The following is a 5,278-nucleotide window of genomic DNA, read 5'->3' as shown; positions in this document are numbered from 1 at the left end:
AGCCAGTCGCGCCCCCTGGTGGGCTGAGCTGGCCACACACACACCTCTCTCTCTCTCTCTCTCTCTCTCTCTCTCTCTCTCTCTCTCAAATAAATAAAAAAAAAAAAAAAGAAAAGTCCAACACTGATTCATGGCCAAAGCCCTACAGAATGTTGGAACAGATGACCTATAACTCAAACTCATAAAAAACCAACTAATGAGAGACCAACAGCCAACATAATTCTAAGTGGAGAGAAACTTGAAGCTTTTACTCTCAAATCAGTTACAAGACAAGGATGTCCTCTGTCATCACTCATACTCAATATAGTTCTGGAATCATTAGTGAGAGCCATTAGACAAGAGAAAAAAATAAAAGGAATAAGAAAAGGTAAAGAAGATGTTAAACTCTCATTATTTGTAGATGACATGATGGTGTACTTGGAAGACACAAAACACTCCACCAAGAAGCTCCTAGAATTAAGAAACAAATTCAGTATGAAAGTTGGATACAAAGTCAACACCCCAAAATCAATAGCATTGCTTTACACAGATAACAAATTCAGTGAGAGAGAAATTAGAGAAACAATACCTTTCACAATAGCATCCAAAAAATAAAATACTTAGAAGTTAATATGACAAAGGAAGTAAAATACATATACAATGAAAATTATAACCCTCTAAAATAAGAGGTCAAAGAGGATTTCAGAAAATGGAAAGACATTCCTTGCTCTTGGGTAGGAAGAATCAACATTGTGAAAATGGCCATACTCCCAAAATTGTTACACAGATTTAGTGCAACCATCAATGTACCTCACAGATCTAGAGAAAACATTCTTAAAATTTATTTGGAGCCAGAAAATACATAGAATAGCAAAGGCAATCTTATACAACAAAGACAAGGCATTCCCATCCCTGACTTGAAATTTTACTAGAAAGCTACTGTGATAAAATCAGTATGGTACTGGCAAAAAACAGACTAGAGTATCAATGGAACAGGACAGAATATGCAAATACAACCCCAAACACACTCAACCATCTTATCTTTGACAAAGGGGCAAAACATATTCACAGGAATAAAACCTTTTTAACAAATGGTGCTGGAAAAACTGGCTCTCCACATGCCTCAAACTAAAACTAGATGTGGGTCTATTGCCATGCACCGAACTAAAGTTAAAATGGATTAAAGATCTAAGCATTAAAACAAAAACACTAAATCTCCTGGAAAAAAATAGGTGAAAATCTTGGAGACATAGGAGTAGGCAGACAGTTAATGAACAAAAAACCAAACTGTGCAGGAAATACTTCAAAAAATAACTGGGATCTCATTTTATTGAGAAGTTTCTGCATGACCAAAGAAATCAACAGAGTGAAAAGACAACCCAAAATTTGGAAAAAAAATTATAACCAACTATCAGTCAGACAAAAGACTTGTGTTTAAATTATATAAAGAACTAAAAAAATTCAGCCCCTCATAATTTAAAGACCCAATGCAAAAATGGGCATGTGAGATGAATATACACTTCTCAAGGAAGAAATACAAGTGGCAAATAAATACATGAAAAAATGTTCCATAGCACTGTCTATTCAATAAATGCAAGTTAAAACAACATTGAGAGACCATCTCACTCCAGAAAGAATGGCTATCATAAAGAAATCAACAAATAAAACACACTGGAGAGGCTGTGGGGAAGAAGGAGCCCTTCTCCACTGCTGGTGGAAATGTAGACTGGTACAAAAATCATGGAAATCAGTGTAGAGACTCTTCAAAAAACTAGGACTGGAAATCCCATTGAATCCAGCTATTCACCTTCAGGATATTTTCCCAAAAGAACTGAAAACATCTTACCATAGTGATATATGTGCACCTATGTTTCTATAGCACAATTTATCATAGCCAAATCATGGAAGCAACAAAAATATACATTACTTGAGGAATGGATGAAAAAAATGTGGTATTTTTGTATATGGGGTACTACTCAACTATAAAGGAAGACTATGGTAAGTGGATTCAACTGGAAGCTATACTCATAAATGAAATAAATCACACACACTTGTAAATATTTTATTATCTCCCTAGTGTAAGAACCTGAGAGAATAAATAAAACCTGAAAAGTACAATTAATGTAAAACAGAAAGAAATTGAATTTAAGGATTAAACACCAAAGATGAAACAAAGGAGAAAAGATAGTTAAAAAGGAAGGGGGAAAAATCATGTATGTAGAAACAATGGCTGAGTTGATTGTAATAATCATTTCCATCAGTTTTTTTTATTTTTTTTATTTTTTGTTGCTCGAATGCCTTCAGGGCACTTTTGGCCAGCGGGAGAGGTGTGAGGTTCGAACTCCAGCAACCTGAGGCTGACAGCTTTGTGGAAGCAGCCACTTAAAGGCCTGAGCTAGGGCCAGGCCCCCTCCATCAGTTTTTTTTAAATAGCAGCTAATGTTTAGAGTTTTCACCTTGACTAACTCTGAATGCTGATATCTGTGATCCAAGCAGCTACATCAAGGACAGCAATGTGTAATACAAAACCCATGGTTGAATACTTCTCATTTTAGTCTTCTAAATATGTACTGTTTCTAATGTCTTATCAATTATTATACTCTCTTTAAAATTTTTTTTAAAAAGGACATGGAAAAAATAAGATTTCTTAAAAAAAATGGGCTGGGAAGATGGCTTGGTGGGATAAGTGCTTCTCTGGCAAGCGCAAGGGCCCGAGTTCAATCCCTGGTTCCAAAAAATAAAAAAAAAAAAAGATTTCTTGAAAGCAAGTGTTAATATTCACATTTTTGTCCAAGCTTACATAACTGTATCTGTTAATTGGAACAACAGGTTTGATGTTAAAAATAGATAACATAATAACTAATAGATAACATAATTGCTAATGAGCTATTCCTGTTTTGAAAATCTGTAATATATGCATTGTTGTATATGTTACCCTGTTTCTGTCATTTTTTTCTATTTGTTTTGCTTCTGATTTTGCTCTTTAAAATTATTTTTTCGTTTTATTTTATTGAGAAACAAATAGCAATGAGACAGTTTCAAAATGATTAATAGAACAGTTTCAATAAATAATACATAGTACATTGTTATCTTTGTAGTGCTTATCCATAGTACAAGGTGCAGACAGGATATCCTGTCCAAACACTGCTAGTACAAATCTTTCTTCTCATTGAATTAAGTGAAAGTAGCTGTATATCTATCCTAACTATTCTGTACATACAGTTACAAAATGGTCCTTCCTTTGTATCCCATTTTTTATTCAGTCCTGTCAGAGATGGGTATTCCATTGGCATCTAAGTACTATAGGTGTGTAAATTCAGCAAAACAATCCAACACAGTACAGCAGTCCATAATAGTAGTGGGTTATCCACAGACGTCATTGACTTGAGCCTTTCACAGCGCAACATATTAATATGGCTTTACTTTATATATCTCATTTTTATACTTTTCTGCTGGATGGTAAAGACAAAGATAAAGCAAAACCTATGCAACAAGAGTTGTAGCTTTTGGATCTGGTAAGGTCAGTCAAATCCCCTCAGGATTTATCCTGAGATCCTGTACCTCAGATTATAGATCCTTTGTCAGTGTCAGCCATGTGGATGAGTCACAGCCATTGCTTGGCCAATGTGCTCTCTGTGAAAGCCTGAGAGAATGTTTTCTCTCCATGTGACTCTCCTTAGGCACACTCTACATCATCAATCACTTTCCTCCTTGGGCCCCATAATCTCCTTGATCAGAAAATTTGGGACACTACTGAGTTACATGATGTTACAGTACAAGTTCTCATATGTCCTGAGTCTTAATTGACCTTGGAAGGCGGGCGCCAAAATGTTGGCTTTCCTTGCAGCCCTCCTTTTTTTCTAATTTTGGTCAGTAAACTTAGGTTGTAAACCCTCCAGAAGAGAAGCTTATTGTTATTACCATACAACCTAGGCTGTGAAGCTTAACCTCACTATCTGTCTGAATATCAAACATCTTAGGCATAACATGGAACAGGTATGTTTCATTCAAGTATTGATATGTTGAACTTTAATTCCCTACAGAATATGATGAAAAAACATTTAGAAATTAAAATATATTTAAAAAATAGGTATAAAGAATTACATAATTCTTAGGTTTACACATAAGTCCAGAAATCTAACCATATACAACCCTGTAGCAGAACAGTCCCACAACATTCCTTTTCCTGTCTCCTGCCTTCATTCACCACCCTCTACTTTTTGAACAATCATCTACGCAAGAGACAGCATGGCAGCAATTGGCATGTCATGACAAGTGGTCCATCTTCAGAAGACCAGAATGACAGGCACTCCAAGCGTGAACTTACTGTTATAAATTGCCATCTTCAGTGCAGTTGCTTAGTTCACAGGTGTCAGTATATATAGTTAGTCAGGGTGAGAATCATTCCAATTAACTGCTAGATTCAAAATTCTTCTGGAGATTCTCAGGATCATTGCCTTACCCATCTTCTACATATAACTGTATGACTTGCCCCTGTTATGTTTCCTAGCTCTTCTCCTTGCTCTCTTTTCATTGTCTAGTCCTCAAGTCTTGCTTTCCTTTTAGTTGTATTATATCTTTCTATTTGTATTTCTTCTTTTGAGTTCTTACACTAGGGAAACTATATGATATTTACACATGTGTGTCTGGTTTATTTCACTTATGAGTATATGTTCAAGTGGCATCCACTTCAATATACAGGCTTCAAGTTTATCAGTTTTTATAGCTGAGTAATACTCCACTGTATAAAAATACCACATCTTTTTCACCCATTCCTCAGGTGATGGGCATCTTGGTTGTTTCTAAGATTTGGCTATCACAAATTGTGCTGCTATGAACATAGGCACACATATATCCCTATGATATGATGTTTTCAGATCCTCCAGGAAGATTTCCAGTACAGGAATAGCTGGATTAAATGGGATTTCCAGTCCAATTTTCTAAGGAGTCTCTACACTGATTTCCATAATGGTTGCACTAGTTTACATTTCCACCAGCAGTGGAGAAGGGGTCCTTTTCCCCCACAGCCTCTGCAACATTTGTTGTTGGTTGATTTCTTTCTGATAGACAGTCTTTCTGGGTGAGATGATATCTCAATGTTGTTTTAATTTGCATTTCATGGATGGCTAGTGATGTGGAGCATTTTTTTTTGTTTTTTCAAAGTTTTATTGATAAACAGATAGTAATGAGACAGTTTCAAATCCAATCGGAAGTACAGTTTCAACAAATAATACACTGCATATATTCTTCTTAGTGGTTAATTGCTGTACACGAAGTGGACTTGTGAAGCTATTTACAA

Source organism: Octodon degus, unplaced genomic scaffold, assembly GCF_000260255.1.
Source record: "Octodon degus isolate 3935 unplaced genomic scaffold, OctDeg1.0 scaffold00030, whole genome shotgun sequence".
Classification (NCBI taxonomy): domain Eukaryota; kingdom Metazoa; phylum Chordata; class Mammalia; order Rodentia; family Octodontidae; genus Octodon; species Octodon degus.
This window is presented reverse-complemented; position numbering follows the sequence as displayed.